A 24,566-nucleotide genomic window follows, 5' to 3' on the forward strand; every position below is an offset into this window, starting at 1 on the left:
GAGGGGATGCCAGATGGGGGAGGGGACGCCGGAGGGGAGAGGGGACGCCAGAGTTGGGAGGGGACGTTAGACAGGGGAGGGGATGTCAGATGAGGGGCAGCTGCCATATTAGCCAGGGGAGGCCGGTGGCTCACACCCCGAGCATGCATGGGGAAGAGAAGAGAATGAACCCAAGGAGGTGATACTTGAGAACACCTAATTTCACATCAGAAGAGACTGAAACAGGCAGCAGAGAGACCATGAGAGCCAGGCGTGGTGACTCACGCCTGTAATCCCAGCACTTTGAGGGGGATTTTGACAAATCCCCATCTCTACTAAAAATGCAAAAATCAGCTAGGCATGGTGGCAGGTGCCTGTATTCCCAGCTACTAGGGAGGCTGAGGCCCGAGAATCACTTGAACCCAGGAGGTGGAGGTTGCGGTGAGGCAGTATTGCACCACTACGCTCCAGCCTGAGAGACTCCTTCTCAAAAGAAAAAAAAGAGAGAGACCATGAGAATATGTGTGTGATACAGCTGAGAACACGAAGAGCAGAGGCCGAGATGGACAGTCAGGCAAAGGGGCTCACGGATTATCTTTTTTCAAACACGTATTTATAGTTGACTCTTGAATAACACGAACTTGAACCACACGGGTGCATTTATTAATGGATTTTTTTCTGCCTCTGCCACCCCTGAGACAGCAAGCCCAACCTTCCCCACACACACACACCTTCCTCTTCTTCCCCAGCCTACTCAGTGTGAAGACCCTTAGGAGGATCCACTTCTGCTTAATGAATAGTAAATATGTTTTCTGTTCCTTACAATTTTCTTTTCTTTGCTTTTTTGAGATGGAGTCTCACTCTGTCACCCAGGCTGGAGTGAAGTGACATGATCTTGTCTCACTGCATCCTCCACCTCCAGGTTCAAGCAATTCTCCTGCCTCGGCCTCCCCAGTAGCTGGGAATACAGGCACCCACCAGCACACCCGGCGAATTTTTGTATTTTTAATGCAGATGGGGTTTCACCATGTTGACCGGATTGGTCTCAAACTCCTGACCTCAAGTGATCCACCCACCTCGGCCTCCCGAACTGCTGGGATGACAGGCATGAGCCACCATGGCCAGACTGCTCCTTACAATTTTCTTAATACCATTTTCTTTTCTGTAGCTTACTTTATTGTAAGAATAGAGCATATAACACATAAGACATACAAAGTAGGTGTTCGTTGACTGCTTGTGATATTGGTAAGGCTTCTGATCAAGTAATTAAGTTGTTGAGGAACTGAAATTTATATTCAGATTCTCCACTACATCAGGGTCCCTAAGGGTCAGTGCCCCTCACCCCCACATTGTTCAAGGGTCACCCGTAAGGTCATTATGCTATTTTCACACTTACAAAAGTAAAAAAGAAAACCCAGGGCAATTCCAATGAACTGTTGTGAGATGCTGAGGGGCCTGAGAGGTTGGGGCTCTCAGGGGTGCCAACGTGGGTGTGCAGGCTGGACAGAGGCAAGGGGCTTTGCAAAGGATAGACCATCAAGATGATGCAACTGGGTGGATGCCAGGGCAGGTGGAGCTAGAACAGCCCAGGTCGCCATGCCTCCCATTCTGTCTCCCCAGTTCCCTTCCCGTCTTTCCACTTGACTGTGATGTACACTGGGCTGGATGTGGGCTTCAGTGATCAGCCTTCACCTGCTCCTGCCTCACCTCCTCCGGGGATTCAGGTCACATGTGGCCAAGTGATGGAGACTGGCAATGGCTCCTGCAAGCCCAATACTGTTAATAACAGAAGGAATAAATTTCGTATTGCTGGTTTGGGGGTCACTGGGAGGGTCTCTAGGGCCACAGCCATCTTCTCCAGGTAGGCTGGAGCAAAGGCTTGGCTCTGAGGGTCTGTCTTGGATCTCCAGTGCCAGCCTAGTGCAGACACCATGGATGTCTGTGAGGGGACCCTCAACACAACGGTGCCATGCGGCCAGAGAGAGTGACATAGCTTGGAGCTCAGAGAAGCAGACAACTTAAGAGCTACCTCTCTTCATTATTCCAACCCTCAGAAACCTTGTTTTTCTTCCCAGAAGCAAAGGGTGCTGACTTGTTATAAATGCCAAGGTTGCTGCAGGAAGCTCAGGATCATTCCAGTATCCAGGTGGCCAAATCCCAGGAGACGAGAATGATCATGTATGCACCTCATTTGCATCACACTTAAATTCACAGAGCACTTTCCATCTTTCACGTGTTTTGTCCTCTCCATTACCCTGTCAGATAAGCAGGGAAGACATACATTTACCCTTCCTGTATGTGCGTCACACTTGGACAGCTCACTGAATGGGTTGTCAAATGATTACAGAGGGAAACTGAGGCCCTAAGACCTTAGGTCAACTGTCCAAGAGGCCAGAGTCAGAGCAGGCTCAAAAGAAGTTAGAAGACTAACTTCTAAGTCAGGACTCTACTTGGACATTATCACCTTCTAGAAGACATCCCTAATGATGATGATGGCGATGAGGATGATGATGATGATGATGATGGTGGTGGTGGGGGGGGCTTGTATAAGATTCATGTTGTGCAGGTTCACAATAGATAAGAAAGTTGGAGAGAGGATCAAGAACCTGACTAAGAGGATCTTTGATGTCAAGGTCAGAAGTTTCCACTTTTCTCAGGAGCAGTGGGACCCCATATGTCTTCAGCAGAAAGTATGTAGTGGATTGAATAGTGATCCCCAAAAAGGTGTGTTCATGTCCTAATCCTCAGAACTTGTGACTGCGCTCTTATTTGGAAAAAGGGTCTTTGCAGATGTAATTAAGTGGAAGATCTTAAGATGAGGTGACCACCCTTCTGAGTCTGCTCAAATTCTGGCCCCTTAGACAGTTGGTATAAGATTTCCGGGCCTCAGTATCCCTCTATATTCATTTGACAACCCACTAATGAATTGTCCAAGTACGATGCACATACAAGAAGGATAAACATATGTCTTCCTGCTTATCTGACGGGCTTGTGGAGAGGACAAAATAAATGAAAGATGGGAAAGCGCTCTGTGAATTAAAGTGTGATGCAAATGAGATAATTATCCTGGATTATCTGGGTGGGCCCTACGTCCTATCATAGGTGTCCTTATAAAAGAGAGGCAGAGGGAGATTATGCAGACAGAAGAGGTGGAGGCTATGTGACCACGGAGGCAGAGATTGGAGTGATACGGCCACAAGCCAAGGAACACAGCAGCCAGCAAAAACTGAAAGAAGCAAGGAAGGGTTCTCCCCTAGAGCCTCCAAGAGGGAGCGTGGCCCTGCCAGATTTCAGACTTGAGGCCTCCAGAGCTGTGAGAGAATAAACTTCCATTGTTTGAAGCCACCAAGGCTGCACAAATTTGTTACAGCGGCCACAGGACACTCATACAGGGTGAAATGTGCAATGCTGGAGGTATGGGCTTGGTTTCATTTGCTGTTCCCTCCACATTCAGGGCAGGCCCTGCTCACCTCTTTGGACTGATGGGGAGCCAGCCTCTGGGCCTGGCCCAAGGTCACAAAGTGGGTGAGCGCTAAGGTGGGACCAGGGCTTGAGTGTCCTTACCACATCCCAGGTTCTCCCTCACCAAACTCCAGAAGGCCAGGTGGGCCCCGGCTACTAAGAACTTTGTCCCTCCACACCCCACTCCATTTATTTGCTACCTAGACCCTACTCAGGATCTACAGATACTTCCATATGATTTTCACCAATGTAGTAAAGATTCAAAAGAAAAAATGGGGGGGATTGGGAAGCAGGCCCCAAGCTCTAGGAATAGTCCCCTTTCTCTGCCCATGCTATTGTGGTCATGCATAACTCAGCATAACTCTGAGGAGGCCATGATTGAGACTGGAGAATCCAGAGAACCCTTGGGAATGCCTCCCATTCTTGGGATGATCAATGTTTGAGGTCAGATCCAAATCTCTCTGATCCTCAGTTTATGCCTCTGCAAAATGGGATCATTTTCATATACTCCCCACAGCCGTTACAAAGGATAAATTCAATCAGATAATGTGTGCCACGTGTTCAGGGAGATGGACGTGTCAAACTCTCCATGGATGATAGTGATGATGATGACGATGATGATGGTAAAGATGATAGTGATGATGATGATTGTAATGGTGATGATGGTGGTGGTGATGGTGATGGTAGTTAGTGATGATGGTGATGGTGATGATGATAGTGATGATGATGGTGATGGGGATGATGGTGATGGTGGTGATGAAGGTGATGGTAATGGTGATAATGGTGATGGTGATGATGGTGATGGTAATGGTGGTGATGATGGTGATGGTGATGGTGGATGATGGTGATGACCATGATGATGGTGCTGATGGTAATGGTGATGATAATGGTGGTGATGGTGATGGAGGTGATGCTGGTCATGGTGATGGTAGTGGTGGTAGTGGTGGTGATGGTGGTAGTGGTGATTATGGTGATGGTGATTATCATGGTGATGGTGATGATGGTGGTGATGGTGATGATGATGGTGATAGTGATGGTGGTGATAATGGTGATGGTGATGGGGATGATGGTGATGGTGATGGTGGTGATGATGGTGGTGGTAATGGGGTGATGGTGAAGATAACAAGTGATTGAAGTGGGCAAGACTCCCAGGAGGCTGTGGGGCTCATTTAGGGGTCTGGGGAGTCCACAGGAAGAAATCCACATTCTCTAGCCTTTCTAGGTGAAGCAAACTTGCTGTGATCACACTAGAACAGCACGTACAATGCCCAGGTCTCCAGGACCATGCCAGCTGCCCACCCGGAGAAGCTATTTTCCTTTTCTACCCATAGAAAACCTTTGGGCGCCTCCACTCCTGAGGCACCAACAACCCCACAGTCAGCCCTTCGTTTCTCTTGCCTTTCCTGGATCAAGGAGCACTGCCAGGCTGCCTCTATCCCTGAGAGTTAGATCCAAATAATTGCCTTTGTTATGTTAATTTTGCAAGTGTCCCCCCCACTCCAATTCTTTGTCATGCAGCGATTCCTATGTGTTGCTAAAAATACAAACGCATGACTCACACAGCTTCTGGCATGGGTAAAGGAAAGAGAACACGAATGGCCTTTCTGCTCTTTGGAGCCCAGCCAGGACACCAATCCAGGCTGAGGGGCTGAGAATAAGCTTGTCTCCAGTTGCAGAAGGACAGAAAACAAAAGGCCCAGATGAGACAGAGGGCTCCAGGCTGGTCAGCTGCATCTCTGGGGCATGACATCACAGTTATGAAATCCTTTGCATGACTTGCTCTGTCATTTGGGGCATTGCCTTGTGAAAGGTTGGGATCTCAGTTCTCATTTAGGATCTTCTATATTCCACACCCACATGCTCATACCAGCCTCCATGTGCCCAGATGTGCCTGCTACTCATAGGCCCTCCACAACCTTGCACCAGCGAGGGGAAGGATAAATCTTCAGGGCACCAGCCTCATTCAGAAAAAGAAGACGGCCCCATTCTCACCCTTTCCCTGTGATTTCCCCCACCAGTCCACATGTCTCTACCCTGGGTATGCTTGTGCAGGTTGGACTTCATTTGCTTCAAGAACAGACCCTGAGGCCAAGAAGCAGCATCTCATGCCAGTGAAGAGATTAGACTCTAGAACCGGCAAGTCTGGCTCAGGCAACCTCTGCTTTTTTATCATCCAAATGGGAGTATTAACAGACACCCTTTGAGGGTGATGTGAGGATTAAGGAAGAGAGAACCTGCAAAGCCATCAGCCCAATGCCTGACCCAGGGAAAGGTTGAATCAGTGTCATCACTGAGGAGAACATATTGTTTTTATTGTAGTATTTGTGTTCCCAAATCCAGAGGTCATCTGGCTAGGCAGAGCCATACTTTGCTCTCCCAAATTTGGGTCCCACTTCACCCCATGCTCAACTTACACTGGGACCTTCTGCCCCTGCTTCCTGGGCACTTTAGCCTCTGAGTCAGGAGGGTGGTTGGCTGAAAAGCAAACACTGTAAGTCCCTGCCCCTGAGAGGCAGCAGCTGAAGAAAGAAAGTTTTCAAGAGCATTTGCTTGACAGCCAAAGCCCTCTTATGAATCAGGGTCCTTTTCTGATGACTTACTTTATTCTAGGTGACCTGCTGGGCCATATCCCACTTCCCTCCACGGTACTCAGCCGTGAGGAACAGGCATGTGGAGGAGGCAAAAGGGGATGGAGATCGATTTGTGCTTAGAAATAAGATGTGGAGGAGTCTGCCTCAGGTCCCCAGGAAAATCTGTCTTGCCTTGGCTGGAGCTAAGGGACTGGACATCTGGTCCCATGCATGAAGACCATCTGCCAGGGCCACCACCTCTTTCCTCCTGAGATGTTCTCCTCCCCAAATGCTCAGGCTCCCTGCAAATAGTTCTACCTCTCTGTGGTTAGTGTGCAGAGAAGGATTTGGAAATGGGTTGGGGCTGGGGTAGAGCTAGATAGAATACAGTAAGAATGATGCCCTGGGGCACTGTGGGGTCTCTGGGATGCTTTTCGTCCATTCAGCAAAATACATCAAGCATCTACTGTCTACGGTGTGGCATTCAATCTCATTGAATACGGAAAGGTGATCCTGGGGGTCAGGAAGGGAAATGAGACCACCCACAAGCAACCCCATCTCTAACCTGAGCACTGGCAGAAAGTAGCAGGCACTTCCTTCTAGGAAGGAAGTCACCATGTCCCAGGAAAGCTCAGCTGCCAATCTTGCTGGGCCCTCTGTGGGAAGATGGCAAAAGCTGAAATTGACCTCGTCATCAATGAGTATGGCACAGGGAGACAGATGGCAAGCTGAGCTCCTCACCTGGCTGGTGTCTATTTCATTAAAGTCTGAGCTAGTCCAGCAGTTGGAGTCTGTGTGTCACTAGAATACTTGTAGGTCATAGAGTACCTGTTGGACGATCAGGGCCCAGCCAGCAGCCACTGGGATATCAGCCAGAACATGGGGATAGGGTTCAGGGCCAACACCAATGGGGTTGGGCTCTGGGGTGAGAGGTGCCTATGAACTGTACCCTAGAGAGCCCAAAGACCATAGCCACTTCCCAGGCCTTCTTTACCCCAAAGGCATGTGATTTCCAAAGCTAGGTCATAAGCACATTGCAGCCTTCACTGGGTCTCTCTTGCATCCCTTCCTCTGGGGAAAGAGCCGCCATATTGTGATGACACTCAAGAGCCCTGTGGAAAATTCCAATGAAGAGGAACTGAGGCCTCCAACCAACAGCCAGCAACTACTTGCTCACCACATGACTAAGCCATCTTGGAGGCAGACTCTCCCGCCCCAGTGAAGCCTTCAGATGACTCTAGCCCTGACAACATCTTGACAAAAGGTTCAGGAGAGACGCCAACCTAGAACCACCCAGCTAAGCTGCTCCTGAATTTCCTGAATCACAGAAACTACGGGCAATAACAAATAGTTATTATTATTTGAATCCCTTAAGTTTTGAGGAAATTTGTGATGCAGCCACAGATAATGAATACAAGGACGTTCCATTCAGCTAGACATTCCTTGAGCTTTGATCTTTACTTGACTCTAGGAAGCAGGTGTTTCACCGAGCCTCCCACCTTATAGTCCTTTTCCCTGTACCTGCCTTGTCTTTTCCATCTAGTTCTTCGTGTCTATGCCACTTTATTTGTGATTTTCTCTATTTGGGGCCATCTAGGGGTGTTTTTTAGAGAAAGATTGTCACTTTTAATTTTTTAAGCCCAAAACAGCTGTAATCACCTTTTAATTATACATACAAGATAGAGACTGTGATACAGTTTGGCTGTGTCCCCACCCAAATCTCATCTTGAATTGTTATAATCGCCATGTGTCAAGGCAGGTCCAGGTGAAGATAATTGAATCATGGGGGCAGTTTCCCCCATACTGTTCTCATGATAGTGAATACATCTCATGAGATCTGAGTAGTTTATAAAGGGGAGTTTCCCTGCACATGCTCTCTTGCCTGCTGCCATGTAAGATGTGACTTTGCTCCTCATTCACCTTCTGCCATGATTGCAAGGCCTCCTTAACCATGTGGAACTGTGAGTCAATTAAATCTGTTTCCTTTATAAATTGGTCTCGGGTATGTCTTTATTAGCAGTGTGAGAACAGACTAATACAGGCTGGAAGGGGCAAGGCCAGAGAAAAGCTCGTAATTAAACCTCTGAGTCAGAGAGGGGTACATCCTGGCAGAAAGCCAATTCCTAAACTGGCCACTCCTCATCTAACTTGGGAGTTAAGTAGGACTTATTGTTATTAAGATGTTGAACTTTTAGAATGTTATTTTTATCATTTGCCTGCCAAAATAGATTCTATCTTCTTGCCCCGCTGGGATACATCATTGGAATAATGGCCTCCAATTAATTCATGCCTGCCTGTACCCGTGCCCTGAGTAGCCTCCTCCTTGACTGATTCTGGGCTTGGCCATGTGTTTGGCTTTAGCCAATGAAAGAATGGCAGGTGTGACACCATCAGAGGCTTCGAAAGTGCTTGTGTACCAGGAGCCCTGAAACTACCTTGAGAAGAGGCCCAGTTCGCCTTCTGGAGAATGAGAGGCCACATGGAGCAGAGATGGGCCATCTCGGCTGCGACTCTAGACCAACAAGCCTGCTGCCACCTGCCAGGAGGCAAGCAAAGCCACCTCAGACCCCCAGCACCAGCCGAGCCAACAGCTTGCCATATGAATCAGCCAAACGGCCTGGAAAAGAACTACCCAGCCCATCCACAGAAAACAAATAATCAATGTTATTTCAAGCCATTAAATGTTGAGGTGGCTTGTTACCGGTACACTCTCCAACCTCTATCCCACCATGTGTTGCTGGAGGACAAAGACTCTATTTTATTTACATTTGCATTTCCATTCCATGTCTTTCCATGGGTATTTCCATTGCATGCCCTGTACACATGTATGGGCGTCCACATGCACATGTACGTGTGCATGGCACACATAGAAACATGCACACATGTACATGCAACATGTATGCACACACACTTCTCTCACATGCTTAACTCCAAATTAATTGTAGACACGAATTTCTTTCTTTTTAATTTTTTTTTTTTTGAAATGGAGTTTTGCTGTTGTTACCCAGATGGAGCACAATGGTATGATCTCTGCTCACAGGCACCTGCCACCACGCCCAGCTGATGTTTGCATTTTTAGCAGAGACAGGGTTTCGCCATGTTGGCCAAGCTGGTCTTGAATTCCTGACCACAGGTGATCCGCCCGCCTCGGCCTCCCAAAGTGCTGGGATTACAGGAGTGAGCCACTACACCCGGCCTCTTTTTAATTTTTGTTTTAGATTCAGCGAGTTCGTGTGCAGGTTTGTTATGTGGATATATTTCATGACGCTGGAGTTTGAGCTTCTGCTGACTCCATCACCCAAATAGTGAATATAGCACCCAATAGGAAGTTTCTCAAGCCCTGGCCCCCTCCCTCCCTCTCCACTTCTGGAGTCCCCTGTGTCTATTGTTCTGTCTTTATGACCATGTGAACCCAGTGTTTGGCTCTCACTTATAAGTAATAACATAGCTGTATGAATCTCAAGCATCCCTTCTGCAACCTCCTCTTGGGATTTTCACTGCACCGTCGGTGCCTGGCAGCCCCGGACAGCAGGTGTAGACACCCTGCATTCTCAGGCTTTAGAGAAGGTCACTCTAAATGCTGACCGGGACACAGCCCTTCCCCTTCCGGTGCTTCGACACCATAGACAGGTGGTGGAGGGGAAGAGCTGTCAGCGTGTTCTCGGCTAGCTGGGCAATAAGACCTGCAAGAGGTGGTGATGGAGGCCTCACAGGGCAACAGGGACCACTCCTTTAATCCCTTTTCCAGGGGTAGAACGTATGGGGTCCCAGGCCATCTGCTGGAACTACCTCTGTCTGCACAGTTGAGACTTCCCGCTGGCTGGGGCCTGAGTGAATTGAGCTATGACCAAAGTTTCTCATGGCAGCCTGAGGGACCTTTTACCATCCGTGCTGTGATCTGAGCCTGAGAAATAGCAGCCTGCCTCCCCCGGCCCCGTAACAACAGGGCGCTTAACTCACCATCCCCTACACTGGCCACTTGGGAGAGCTTCTCAGAGCTTATGGGGTCCAGGGTCAGGCTTTCATTCCGAAGCAGCCCCACATTCAGAGCTACTTGCCAGAGACAGGCAGGTTAGACGTAGGCCACGCCTGGGATCCAGGTCTGCACCAGGCTTGGTGCTCTGGCCCTGCAGTCTCCAGCCTGGTGGCTGGTCCCAGGGAAGCCTTCCTCCTGCCCCTGTGAATGCCTGGGACCTGGAATTACTCCCCTGCTCTCAGTCCCAAAGGCCCAAGCCAATTCTATGAGAAATGCTCAGGAACGACTGCTTTTAACAAAATGTTGCCCCCAGATACAGTCAAACATTGTTTCGGGAGTGTAAGTTGCTGTAAGCTTTATGAGGGTAATTTGACAATATATATAACGTTTTAAAGTGGTCATTCCATTGACATAGCACTTTTACGAATTTACCTTCAAGGACACAAAGTTTAAGGATATTGAATTCAGTGTTGCTCATAACAGCAAAAGAAACTGGGAGCAACGGATCATCTGTGCCCCCAGGACAAGGCAGACCCAAAGAGCAAGTGAACAAAACGAAAAGGCATCAAAGAGAGGAAGTTTGTTTGTTTGGGGTTATTTTTTGGCCAGTTAGAATACACACATTTTAGGGTCAGAACAGAATACTCAAATATTAACTAAGAATACTTATTTTTTATTTAGTTATGTATTTTAACACATGTTATATAGAATTATAATTTAGAAATATTGCTTTTTTCAACCCCTATATTTTGTGAAATAACCTCTTTCTGTTCATTTTTGACTGAGTGTCCTGGGCGCCACCAAATACCCTTTTGGGTCACTGAGTAATTTTCAGAAGGCGCCATCTCACTGGAAATTTTATTCTGGGCCATGGGGGAACATTTACTTCATATGAGGACAGGCTTTCATTTGGTTTTGTTTCATCCATTCATCTTGCAGGGGAATATTCATGCTTTCCACAAGAGAGGTAGCTATTTACTTACTGTATTGCTTTTTTTTTTTTTTTTTTTTTTTTTTTGAGGCAAGTTCTCGCTCTGTTGCCCGGGCTGGAGTGCAGTGGCACGATCACAGCTCACTGCAGCTTCAACCTCCCACCCCAGCCTCCTGAGTAGCTGGAATTACAGGTAAGCACCACTAGGCCAGCTAATTTTTAGTATGTTTTTTGGTAGAGATCAGGTTTCTCCATGTTGCCCAGGCTCGTCTTGAACTCCTGGGCTCAAGAGGCCTCCCAAAGTGCTGGGATTATGTATTGCACTTTAAAACAATATTTAAAGGTCTGTTTACAATACCATTGATTAAAGCCTAATAGAGGAAATGTAAGATAATCTTTATTTTTGAGGGAATTAGTTTTAAATCTTGCTTTATATTAACTTATGCACAATAAATGTCTATCAATATGGGTTTCCCTTAATCAGTTATGACACAGCCAGAGTCGAGTACTATATAACCTTTAAAATGATCAAGAGATCTTGAGCACAGAAAGATATCTGCAGTGTATTTCTAAATGAAAACAGCAAACTGCAGAACAATATATACAGTATAATTCTATTTTTCAATACATACATACATATATGTATATATATACATATATATATACATATATACATATATGTGTTAATATTCACAGAAAATGATATAGATTAAAATATATCATATTACTAATAGTTACTGAGACTGATAGGATTGAGAAAGCTTTCACTTTTTCTTTCTATATATCTGTTGTCCTAAAATTTTCTTATAAATGAGTATAGATTCCTTTTACAATTATAAAAAAGGTTAAAATTAAATATAAATGTATTGTGCCAATCCTAAAATTACCAACCATAAGTTGCTCATCAGATTTATATGATAGACTTCATGACGCTTAATATTTGTGGATAAATTATCATTTCTGCTGTATAGATAATGCCACTTCATAAATAAACAGGAAATCAAGTGGATTTCCAAAATCCGAAGTAGACCCTCTCTATAAATTAAAGGAGCCTGAAGACCCTGGCATGATTCTCAGAGAACAAATGTTTCCATTGTAACCCCCTGAACTGATCCATGAGGACATGCCAACCTCAGGGCTTAGAAGCTTTTGCAGGGGCCTCCTGGGATTGTAACTAAAACCACAGTTACATTCTCTTTTAATGAGCCCACAGGCACACCAGAGATCCCTGCTGCATTCGTCAGGAGGTACTAGGGGACAGGCTCGCTATGGACAACCAGTCCCCCACTGAGAGCTAGAAAGCTGGGTATGTGAGACACCCAGGAGCTCTCAAGGCAGGGGGACTTGAACAGGCGGGCCAGGACCCCAGAGTGAAGGGAGACCCCATGGGCTAATCATGACATTCTACACTTCTCTCCTTCCTGGGGTGTCTGTTGATCCATTAATGATTTGGACAGAGGGCCAGGAAGCTCACCAGACAACAGCCCCTAAGAGACAGAGAAACTGAGCCATTTCAGCCATCCCATGGGGCTGGATGCCAAGCATTGGAATTCAGATCTATTTAGGAAGCCAGGATTTATAGGGATCAGGAGACAACGGGATCCCAGAAAGAAAAGAAGATGCCCAGAGAAGTCAATTCAACACACTGGGCCGCTGTTGTTTGCAAGGTATTCAGTGGTTTCGAAGTGGCACAGGCCACGAGGAGGGAGGTGGGGAGGCAGAGGCAATATCTGAAGAGATACCGGCTGGGAATTTTCTAACTTGACAAAAGACATCAAGACACATATTCAAGAAGCACTTAGAACCCCAAGCAGAAGCATTATAAACACACACACACACACACACACACACACACACACACACACACAGTCTCCCTGGTACGTCATAATAAACCTGCTGAAAAGCAAAGACAAAAAGAAAATATCAAAAGCAACAACAACAACAAAAACACATTAGCTTCACAGGATCAAGAATTCAAATGACAGCTGATTCTCAACACAAACGTGGAATGAATGACATCTTTAAAATTCCAAAAGAAACTAAAAATTGACTAGAAAACTAAAATATCCTTCAAAAGCAAGGTGAATAGACCCAACAGAAAAGCAAACATTTGTTCACCAAGAGATATGCACAAGAGTGTTCATGGCAATGTTAAATACTGTTATACTAATGTCAGACACCGGAAACAGACCGGGCGCTGTGGCTCACGCCTGGAATCCCAGCACTATGGGAGGCGAAGGCAGGTGGATCACTTGAGGCCAGGAGTTCGAGACCAGCCTGGCCAACATGGTGAAACCCTGTCTCTACAAAAAATACGAAAATTAGCCAGGCAGGGTGGCATGTGCCTATAGTCCCAGCTACTCGGGAGGCTGGGGCAGGAGAATTGTTTGAACCCAAGAGGCGGAGGTTGTGGTGAGCTGAGATCGCACCGTTGCACTCCAGCAGCCTGGGCAACAGAGTGAGACTCTGTCAAAAAACTAAAAAAATAAATAAATAAACAAAAACACCAACGAAACAAACAAACCAACCTGGAAACAGCTCAACACCCATCAGCATTAGAAGACATAAACTGTGGTAAGATTTGTAACGCTGAATGTCACGCAGCCATGAGAATGAATGAACTAGGACTATACCTAACAGCCTGGAAGAATCTTTCAGACACTGAATGAAGGCGGCAGAGACAAAAACAACAAGCTAACTTTTGGTGTCAGAAACCAGGGCAGTGTTTACCTTAGGAGCAGTAGTGATGAGAAGGGGCTTGGGAGGCAGCAGGCGGGAGGGGGAAGGGGGAGGTTCTGGGGAACTGGTAACGTTCTGTTTCTTGATGTGGGATCTGGTTGCACGGCTGTGCTCACTTAGTGAAAATGTATCAAGCTGTGCATTTCTAATGTATGTGATTTTCTGAATGTATGCTCGATTTTAATAAATAATTTATATATAACATGGAAGCTAAACTCTAATTTTTACAAGACAAATTCTAGAGAAAGAGCTAATATTTAGTGCCAAATGCACAGTAGGTGGTGAATAATTTTTTTAAAGCACAGAGAACCCTCAGATGTAAGATTATAGATTCCCGGCTTTCCCGGCGTGCCCGGGTTTCTCTAAGCATTGACTCACATCTTTACTTAGTATACCTGAAGTTTTTTCTAATTACAAGAGGGAATACGTAATTATTATAAGAAATTTAGAAAAATATAGAAAAAGTAAGGAAGAAAAATATAAAATACCCACGACCCCACGACTTCGAGTTTATGTAAAGTGTTTTTATTTCTCATCTTTTTGCACACTTTTACACTAATGTTTTGTAAGTGTGCGTTTTTACCTTATTCATTTAGCAGCATGCAATGAACACTTTTCTTTCTTATAATAAAGAAATAAAAGCGAGGGTAAGATAAAGACATTTCCAGACTTCCCCTCCAAAAAGAAAAGAAAGAATTCATTGCCAACAACTCACATGAAAAGATAGGTAAAGAGGAGATTTTTAAGCGAAGGAGTATAATCCCAGCTGGAAACCAAAAAAATGAGGCAACAAAGAAAATCCCTGGGAAAGGTAAACATTTGGGCAAATGTAAATGAATTTTGACTACGTAAAACAAAATGAATAGAAAATAAAAATTCAGGTTAAAACATATAAAGGCTTAAATGACAAGGAAACAATAGCGTTGAAAGGCAGGAGGGGTAAATAGTGTAAAAGCTTTCCAAAGTTCCAGCCTTGTCTGGGAAGTGGGAAAAGTTTTGCTCTATATTAATCTTCAGTAAATCAAGGATGCACGCTATAACCTCAAGTAGAATCAGCACTGCAAGAATAGTAAAAGACAGTTTCACTAACAAGCTAACGATGGAGGAAATGAAATAATAGGATTTACTCGTTTCATCAAAAAAAAAAAAAAGGCAAGAAAGGAAAGAAAAAAATGAACGTAGAATAGATGGGATAAATATAAAACCCACAGTAAGATGGTAGGTTTAAACCCAAACAAATCAGTTATTGGATTAAATGTTCAACTAACATGCCAACATTTATTAAACAATATATAACAAGTGTTCAAGGTTGGACTAATATGGTGAAAATTGGACTGAATACTCCAATTCAAAGACGAAGATTTTCAGACTTGATATTTTAAAATCAAACTATATGCTCCTGATGATATCACAGAAATGCTGAAAGTCGAAGGATGAAAAACAGCATGGGTTTATTCCTGGCTCCTGGAAGGGGCACCAGGTGCTGGGTGACCTCTGGGGCATGACTGGGCCTCCACGGCCTTGGTGAGTCTCATGCAAGCATTCAATGCTCCCTGGAGGACGTGGCCAGCATTGCTCTACTCACATTTCATCGCCAAAGCACACCACACGGCTGCCACCCCCTCCAGGGACTGAGGCGCACAGCACCCCATGCACAAAGTGAGCCCAATGCCACACGGTCCCTGTAGGTGGCCAGCCCAGCGGGAGAGGCCAAGTGTGGGCTGTGGCTTTCACTTTTGGCCATGGTCAAAGACTTCACCTCAGCCGGTCTCCAGTAGATGTCCCCTCCCGGTCATAACACTAAGGGCAGCTGGGCACGGTGGCTCACGCCTGTAATCCCAGCACTTTGGGAGGCCGAGGCAAGAGGATCACTTGAGATCAGTAGTTTGAGACAAGCCTGGACAACATAGCAAAGCTCAGTCTCTACAAAAAATACAAAAATTAGCCAGACGTGGTGGCACACGCCTGTAGTCCCAGCTACTCGGGAGGCTGAGGCAGGAGGATCATTTGAGCCCAGGAGGTGGAGGTTGAAGTGAGCTGAGATTGCTCCACTGCATTCCAGCCTGGGCGATAGAGCCAGACCCTGTCTCAAAAAACAAACAAACAAAAAAAACAAAACAACAACAACAAAATGGGTCAAGCACATACATGGACAGCTGGAACCCATCTCGCCCGCACGTGCCCTCCTGCCAGGTGGTCATAGGCCTCACTGGGTCCAATTTTGTCCAGGTCACCAGTGGTTTCAGATTTGGACGAGAAGATAATGGCTTCACCTTGGACGCTCTGGGCTGATGCACTTGGGGAAGATTCTGTGAGCTTTAGGACTTTGGGAAGAGTCGGCATCCAGTAGGCAGTAAGGTGCACATGCCAGGAGCTCAGGGGGAGCCTTGCCCTAGAGATACAGGTGCAGACGGGCCCCAGTTATGTTTTGCTGCACAAATAACAGCCCCTAACTTAGTGGTGTCAAATGACCATTTTATGATGCACATCTGTGGGTCAGGAATTTGGAAGAAACCATCCACAGCGTGGGTGGTGTGTGTCTGTGCTGTGGCATCTGGGACCGCAGTAGGGAAGAGGTCTCGGGCTGGGAGTGTGTGAGTGTGGGACCCAATCCCCATCCTGACCTGAGAAATGGTGTGACCTCAATACTGATGAGCTGTCAGAGGGAAATGAAGAGCCCAGCCACTTCCCTGGAGGCCCACACCTCCCCTAAGCTCTCTCCACACCAAATGTGGGCCTCAAGAGGGGGTTCCCAGAGCCCCCAAGGCCCATGCTCTGTCGCCCTCTGGAGACACCCCAGCCCCCGCTGCTCCTCCACTCACACGCACACTCACACACCCTCACACACATATTCACACACCTTGCACACACACACTCACACAGACTCTTCCGAACAGGCGAGACGGTGCCTCTTGCTCAGACACGAGACCCCTTTCCGGACCAAAGGACAAACAGTGAAGCAAGGGCTAGAGGCCTCCTCATCCTGTTGTCGTTTTGATTGGCGGCCCTGGATTCTTCAGGCAGTGGAGAGGGAGGAGGTGCTGATGAAATCTCACAGGGAAGCTGATGAGAAGCAGCAGCCAAGAACTGCCCACTCGTGGGAGCAGCCTGCCTCTTCCCACCTCTGCCAGGAGGGTGTGGTCACTGGAATTCCCCAGCTGGAGAAAGGAGGTCGCGGGAAGGTCACCCCTCCCAGCGGAGGGAGGAGAGTGCCCTGTGCCCTGTGCTCAGGAGAGGTTGGGGCCGCACCCACCTGGTGTTGCCACACCTCTGGCCTCGGTGCTCCCAGTCCCTTCATCAGTGCAAGCCTCGGCTCCTGCCTCTGTCAAATGGGCATTTTATTATCATAAAGCTTCCCAGGTCATTTTTGGAGAATCCCATGGCGGCCCTCATGAAAGCACCCCGTACACTGTTAATGCAGGCACTGTAAAATACTATCATTAAAAATCGTATTTTCTGGCCAGGTACAGTGGCTCAAACCTGTAATCCCAGCACTTTGGGAGGCCAAGGCAGGCGAATCACCTGAGGTCAGGAGTTCAAGACCAGCCTGGACAACATGGTGAAATGCTGTCTCTACTAGAATTACAAGAATTAGCCAGGCAAGGTGGTGGGCGCCTGTAATCCCAGCTACTCAGGATGTTGAGGCACAAGAATTGCTTGAATTAGGGAGGCAGAGGTCGCAGTGAGTCGAGATGACACCACTGCACTCCAGCCTGGACAACAGAGGGAGACTCTGTCTCAAAAAAATAAATAAATAAAAATCCTATTTTCTGTTAGTGGAGGGGGCAGAGGACAGATTCTGGGAACTATATGTGCACTCAGGACCTCTTCCAGCATTGCATGGAAATGATCTCTGGGGCCTAAGGAAGCAAGGGGAGGGCCATAAAGGGTGCCCTGGAGCCAGGAAAGGGCATGGAGGCAGTGTGGCCTGTTAGGCAAGTGGCATCACGATTTCTGCCAGGCCCTGCCCCAGTACCCTGCAGAGCCAGGGTTCTTCCTCTCCTGCCTTGCCCCAAATGGTTTCCAGAAAAGACACTGTTGCCATGGGAACACTTGTCCAATTATTCTACTTTGCAGAAAATCACTTTTCAGCCAACTTGGCTAGAACACATGCCTTCTACCAAGCAAAAGTGGCGTCTTGGTGTTTGGCCTCACCCACGACCAAATATTTGAGCGGAAAAGTGGCCAGGGGACTCAGGCCCCAAGAGAGACGGTCATCCAGCTGGAGATGGCAGGAGAGCCCCAAGCCCTGTAATAAACCGCAGGTGGACTCCCAATGTCTGCAAGTTGACAGACGAGTAGGAGCCTCCTTGAGGGACGAAGGGACAGCAGGAGTGGAGAAGGATTGAGGTTATTCGATTCCACTCAACCAGTAGCCCTGAAGACCAAACTCTGCTAGACGATAGGAAAGCAGGATGCTGCCAGCACCGCTGTCTGCCTCCATGGGGGGCTCAGAGTCCAAAGGGAAGTGGATGCTGGTGAGCAGATTAACAATAAGTGACAAGGACAATGATAGAATATGTTCTAGGCAGTAAGAAGTAGCTCAACGGAGGAGAGAGAATGGAGGAGGGTAACTTGGAGGCTGGGTTTTGACGTATGAATAGGAGTTTGCCAAGCAGACAAAGGGTGAGGGAGGGTGCTCCGGGCAGAGGAAACACGAGTAAGGAAAGGAGTCATGGAACAACAAAGTACATTATGAGAACAACAGGTTGTTGAGTCGTGTCCCGGTATAAAACACCAAGGGGGAGAGGCAGGGTCGTCAGATTGGAAGCTGAGTGTACCCCGCAGAGTCCAGTGTTTGGCCTGTGTGCAGCGGGAAGAACCCCCATCAGACTGGCATTTGACAAAGGCAGGCAGGACAGAGAGCAGGAAGGAAGGGCAGAAGACCAGCCAGGAGGCAAGAGGCAAAGAAGCCTGAACCGGTGCCAGTGTCAGGCAAAAGGAGCAGGGAGAGAGGATCAGCAGGCCTGGGTCTTGGGGGATGCAGAGCCAGGGCCAGGAATGAGGAGAAGGCCCTGCCAGTTCTCAGCCTCAGGAGACAAAGTTTAGAGATGGCTTAAACCAAATGCGGGACAGAGGAAGGCTTGGTCTGGAGGGTGGAAATGGGGCAGATTGAGTCACTCTGAGGAGGAGGGGCCCAGGAAGCATCGAGGAGGTCGACAGTGTCAAGTATTATTGAGCCAGATTGCCTGAGTTCCAACCCCAGCACTGCAGAATACTAGCTGTGTGGCCTTAGGCAAATGACTGAACCTCTCTGAGGCTGTTTCGTCTTCTGTAAAATAGCCCCCACCTCACTGGGCCCTTATGAGGATTCACTGAGGTTCATGTGAAAGGCATGTAGCCCAGGATGGGTGTTGATATGGGCTCTTAAGGCCCAGACTCCCTGGCTCCCTGGCCAGGGTCCTCCTGCAGCCTCCACGGCATAGGGTCCCTGTGAGGCTCAGCAAAATGTGTTGCATGCAGGGCCGCCCCTTGCCAGGCCCATTAGCCTACCTGGTGCCCTGCAGGGTGAAGACCACCTTGTCCGGCTGCTTCTCCTCCCCATAACTCACCCGGCCATGCGAGGCTCAGCAAAGCGAAGATACATTTTCACAAGCAAGGAAGACCCAAGTTGCACCTAGAAATGTATGGCATGCTGTATCACATGGAAAATGGCAACATCTGAAATTCCAGGCTCCCTCCAGCTCCCCACTGAACGCACATCCTCCAGGGACATCCCAGAGGCAGAAGAGGTGGGAAGAAGGGGCCGGGTTCCCCCATGCCTGAGTCCCTGCTGTGGATTAGGGATGCCCCTCTAAGTTCAGATTGGCAGCTGTCTATTCAACCATGTCTACCCTGCTTCCCTGGGGGTGGGAAGGACTCGTTCTCTTACACAACTTGTTCCACCTTTAGGAATCAGCGGACAGTGGGTCACAGCAAGAAAATCCTCCCACCACTCAGATTAGAACAAAAGGTGCCTTCAACGGCCCCGCAGTGGTCTCCTCCTTCCTAGCGGCTTCTGGTGTGTGCAGAACCAACAGCATGATGAGGTCAAGGACCAAGCCAGGACCCGCTCAGCCCAGGAGGAGGGAAAGGCTTTCAAAAACCATGATTTGAACTCACTTAGTTGCTCTTCAGTGAAGTGCAAAGCCCTTGGTTCCCTGCACACACACCAGCACACCCAGCCTGCGCACTCCTCTCTGCTCCTCCTGAGACACTGTAGGCTGTATATACACGAGCACCCGGTCCTCCCTCACTCATGTCATCTCGGGTGCTCCTGCGAGAGGCCCTCCCTGCCTGTGAGTTCCTAGTCTCCGGGGCCTGCCTTAATCACTTGGCATGTGTTGGTTGGACATTAATCCCGGGCTCGGTATTTGACCGACCTGGGTGACATTAGTTTTGGGGGAACAGAGGCGTTCTTCCAGCTTGTCTGCTCTGTGGACTTTGTGTGCATGTGGGTGGCTGTGCTCAACGGATGACCTGGCACTTGGGATGGGACAGTCCAGTCTTCCACCTCCTGGCCGTGTCTTAGAGAAGTCTGAAGAGATGACTTCCCTGGACGATACGCACCTGTCCGCCAGATGTGCCGCCGACCCTTCACCAGCAAAGCCACCCGGAGGGTAGCTCTGGCATGGAGAGCTTTTCAGCAGCCCTGCGCTCCGCAAAGATGTTCACCTGGCTCAAGCCACTTCCACCTTCCTCCTCCTGGGCCTAGCGCAGTGCCAGGCGTGTAGGAGATATGGGCAAATGTGTGTGAATTCATTCATTCATTCATCTCTAAGACGGTCTCAATTCTCCCTAGTGGCCAGCGTTCCTCTGCAAGAGACTGGGAACCTGGCATGCATCTGTGTAAGAAAACCCTCCACAGAGAGCTGGTAGGGCCATATGGCCCCCGAAGAACAAAACAGAATAAGCCGGTATAGGGGACTAGGCAGGGTCATGTCCAGGTGCCAGGGAGCATAAGTACCGGTAGGCAGCTCCACCAAGGCTGGCTGCTGACGGCAGAGAGCAGACTGGGGGAGTCCAGATGTAAAGGCCAAGGTGTGACCTTGACCCCCAAAGGAGTGGAGGAGAGACGGAGGCAGCAGGACTCTCCTACAGAGCAGTGGTCAGTGCCCGAGGAGCATGTGAATGGCACTCCCTCAGGATAGCTCCGCCCACCCGGCCACCCCTCCCCATCACTGCCCCCCCCCCACCCCCTGCTCAGGAAGCAGAGGCTGGCATCCACAAGCCAGGAATTCCTAGACCCCCCGGGGCGTCTGGGAACATCTCTATCTGCTAAGCCCCCCCACCCCCCACCGCTTCCCAGGACAAGGACCTCACTGCTAACTCTGGGGAACCTTCATTGTTGGCATCTGCTGGAGATGGCCCCTGGGACCTTCAGGGCCTCAGACAGCCACCCACACACCCACCCCAATTTCCCAGACCATGCAACGGTGTGCTTGAGGGGCATCTCAGAGCAGGGCATGATCGTGAGCTTGCGGCTCCACAGACCCGGATTGGAAAATAGCACTTACTGTTGCATGTCCTTGAACAAGCCGCCCTCCCAGGCCTGAGGTTTGCTCATCTATTCTGCGGAGGGGATGACACCGCCCCCGCCCCCAGAACTGCTGGGAAGGGGAGCCACAGGGTGACATGCAGACAGCACCTGAGACAGAGCTCTCCCCTCCTCTCCGCCGCCTCCCGCCCCATCCTGCTCCGTGAGTGGCGTGATCACATCTTCCGCACCCAAAACTGAAACACGTGGTTTGACAAAGGATTTCTGGGCTCTTCTTAGATACACAAGAGGGGTTGAAGGATTCCATCTGAATGTCAAAATGGCAGGAAATCCACATCCTGCAGGTGGAGCTGACTTTGAAAACGGGACAGCTCTGGGACTCCAGACTGAGTCTCCTACATAGACACAAGGGTTGGTCCTGCCTGACCCCAGATGTGCAACCTTCCCCCTCACCTGCTACCTCACCCATTACCCAGAGGCCTGGGCTGCAGGGTGCCCGCCCCTGTCCTTGATGCAGCAACAAGGACTCGACGTCCCTGGCTTAGCATGGAGCTGGTGCCAAGAGCAGCCCACCAGGCAGAGGAAGAGAACTGAGTCCACCACTATCGGGGAGGGAAATGATGCCAATCGTAAAAGCATCAGACCCTCCCTGGCTCCGGCATCCCTGCAGGTGGAGACAGACCCCAAACAGGTGCCTGGGCTTCCACTACAAATCACCCTATTGGAAAAAAGGGGGAAAAGATATCCATAATGGAAAACCATGACTCAGTTTGGTGGGTTTGTTTGTTGTTTGAGGCAAAGCTCTCAGCTCTGTGGAACAATCCCAGGTTCCTCATAATTTAATCAAAAGGTGGGGCATTTGGTCCACCCTGAAGGGCCAGGCATCAATTTCTGGATGTCTGTTCAGTTGGAAGAAGAATGAATCTCTTCTTTTCTAAAACAATAAAAAGGTGGATAATTAGCGTGTAATGGTTAATGGGTAATTTTACAGGGGTGAGCTGAGTTCATAACATCATTCTGAATATATTTGCATTTAACTGAACTCCTTTTTTCTCTCTCTCTTCTGTGATTTTTTTTGTTGTCACTGTAATTATTTTAATTGAGTTCTTCCTCTAATGAAAACAAAGAACAATGTCTGTGGGAGGCTTCTGAGGTGGCTGTGAGCTCCGCGGTGCCTCCTCTCCCAAGTCAGCTCAGAGTCCCCAAGCCCCTCACTCAGCCTCTGGAGGCTTCTGCCCTCTCCACCTGCTCTCTCACTCGGCTCCACTGATGACAGGAATAGGCAGGGAGGCTTTGCGTATGCATGTGTGCCTGTGTGTGTGAGGGCATGTGTGTGCATGTGTGTCCGTGTGTGCATGTATATGCATGTGGGGGCGTGCATTTGTTCATGTGTGTGCATGTGTGTGAGCATGTTGTCTGCGCATGTATATGCATGTGGGGTATGCATGCGCTCATGCGTGTGCATGCATGTGTGTGCATGTATGGCGTGCACATGTGTGTGCATGTGTGTGAGCGTGCATCCGTGTGTGCATGTGTGTGTATATGCATGTGGGGGGGTGTGCATGCATCCATGTGTGTACATGTATATGCATGTGGGGTGTGCATGTGTTCATGTGTGCATGCATGCATGTGTGTATGTGTGTGTATGTGTGCGTGCATGTGTATGCTTTTGTGTGTGTATTTGCCTTCCTTCATTGACGCCCACCTGTTCCGGGACAGAGTCTTGCTATGTTGTCCAGGCTGGACAGTACAGTGGCTATTCACAGGCGTGATCACAGCTCACTGCAGCTTCGATCTCCTAGCCTCAAGTGATCATCCCGCCTCAGCCTCTGAGTAGCTGGGAGCGCAGGTGCCCGCTACCATGCCAGCTTCAGTGCAGATGTGCAAAGGCACAAAGTGGACACTCAGGAAGCTCAGAGAGAGCCTGTGGTCCCCAGGAAAGGCAGCTCAAAGCCAGCTCCTAGGGACAAGGTCAGCAAAGAGCGAGCTTCATGCATCACATGTCGACCACCTTGGCTTTGGGGTCCTAAATGTACCAAACACAGGGAGGACAGGAAGACGTGCCTGCTGGCAGAAGCCTCTGTCCCAGCACAGAGGGACAGCCCTCATTTCTTCAGCCCCCTGTCTCTCCACATGGTCACCAGGAGCATTGCTCAAGAAGGCCAGTCCCTGGGAAGGAACAGTAACCTTCCCAGAATGAAAGCCGAAGTCTAGGCCACAATGGGGCCATCTGTGAGGCCGACAGGGCCTCAGCACAGCCGGGGACACAAGCGGGCAGCAGACCCTGGAAGACTCCCTCACTGGAAGTCCTGGGCAGGAGGGGCCCCTGCCCACCCACTCGGCCCAGCCCAGCGGCGCACCTCTCCCAGAGCCAGTCCCTTCTCCCTCTGTCCCAGTAACAAACGTTTCCTCCCGGGAGAGCTGAGTGGCTGGGGGGCGGGGCAGAGGAAACGCCACCCTGATTTTTCATTGTTTTTACAGAAAAGTTAGTTTCTGCCAAAAGGAAAAAATTAAAATGGGAACAGCCTCCCCCACCCCTGGGGAATTGTTATTCTCTTGATTAAACCCTCGCCTGGCCTGGCCACCGATGCTGTGCCTGGCAAATCCTCTCTCCTCCTTGGCTAAAGAAGGCCTTCCCGCTTCCTGCTCAGAAGGCCCAGGCCTTGTTGGAGTTTGAATCCAAAGCAAAAAAGAGGCAGGACCAGTCAGCCTGGGCCTGAGTAGGAGGGGTCCAGAGAGAGGGCTCCATTGCAGAGCCATGGCCCAGGACCAGCTCCGGACCCCACCCACCCCTCTGGACACACAAGTTAGGATTCTGATTCTGAAAAGCTGTCACTGAGTCTCTGCAGCCCCCAAGGCTCCGTCAGTCCTGAAGTTTATCTTCCCTCCCTCTCCTTGGAGAACCAGCCCACTCGGGCTCACCGTGAAAGCCGCTGAGCTGTGGGCGTTCTATTTTCCCCTTCCGGCCTCCTCTGAGTCGCAGAGCTGGGAGGAGGGGAAAGCCACTCTTGGAGATGGGCCCTCTTCTCCCCTCCTTGGAAGGCCCTGGAGGTAACTGGCTTTTGATCCCCTGCCCCAGCCTGTGGGTGGATGGCTGCACCCTGCTGTGCCCAGGCCAGTGTCCCCTCCCAGCCTCGCCCATCTCGGCACATCTGGCTCCCCGCCTGCCTGTCCCAGGCAGGTGATGTCCTCCAGCTTCTGTCTCTGCTATTTGGGGAGGTCAGGTAGGGGTGGGTAGGGTTGACGCCTGGGCCAATAATAAGTTGAAATGCTGGGAGGAGAGGACAGGAGGCGTTCACCCCTCCCACCACCTCCAGAGAAATCCAAGGCAGAAGTGAGGCAAAGGCCGACAGGGCTGGATACAGGGCCAAAGGGGAGGGTGCAGGTGTGAGCACTGCCCGCAGCCCATTCCATTTCTGGGCTTGCTGACTG

The 24,566-nt window shown here is 49.2% G+C and overlaps 2 long non-coding RNA genes across 2 annotated transcripts in view; both read right to left on the bottom strand.

Moving 5' to 3' along the window:
* Nucleotides 1-21,210, bottom strand: part of LOC144335997 (uncharacterized) — a 52,452-nt gene extending 31,242 nt beyond the window's left edge. Inside the window, exon 1 of the long non-coding RNA XR_013407383.1 lies at nt 21,154-21,210. This is a non-coding gene — a long non-coding RNA (uncharacterized LOC144335997). The remainder of the gene's footprint in view (nt 1-21,153) is intronic.
* LOC114673020 (uncharacterized) lies at nt 14,164-19,285 on the bottom strand. The gene is made up of 4 exons (XR_013407384.1): nt 19,151-19,285; nt 16,911-16,979; nt 16,632-16,815; nt 14,164-16,049 (listed from the first exon to the last, which is right to left on the bottom strand). It is a non-coding gene; the product is annotated as an uncharacterized LOC114673020 (long non-coding RNA).
* Nucleotides 21,211-24,566: the final 3,356 nt, after the last annotated feature.

Source organism: Macaca mulatta, chromosome 16 (assembly GCF_049350105.2).
Source record: "Macaca mulatta isolate MMU2019108-1 chromosome 16, T2T-MMU8v2.0, whole genome shotgun sequence".
Classification (NCBI taxonomy): domain Eukaryota; kingdom Metazoa; phylum Chordata; class Mammalia; order Primates; family Cercopithecidae; genus Macaca; species Macaca mulatta.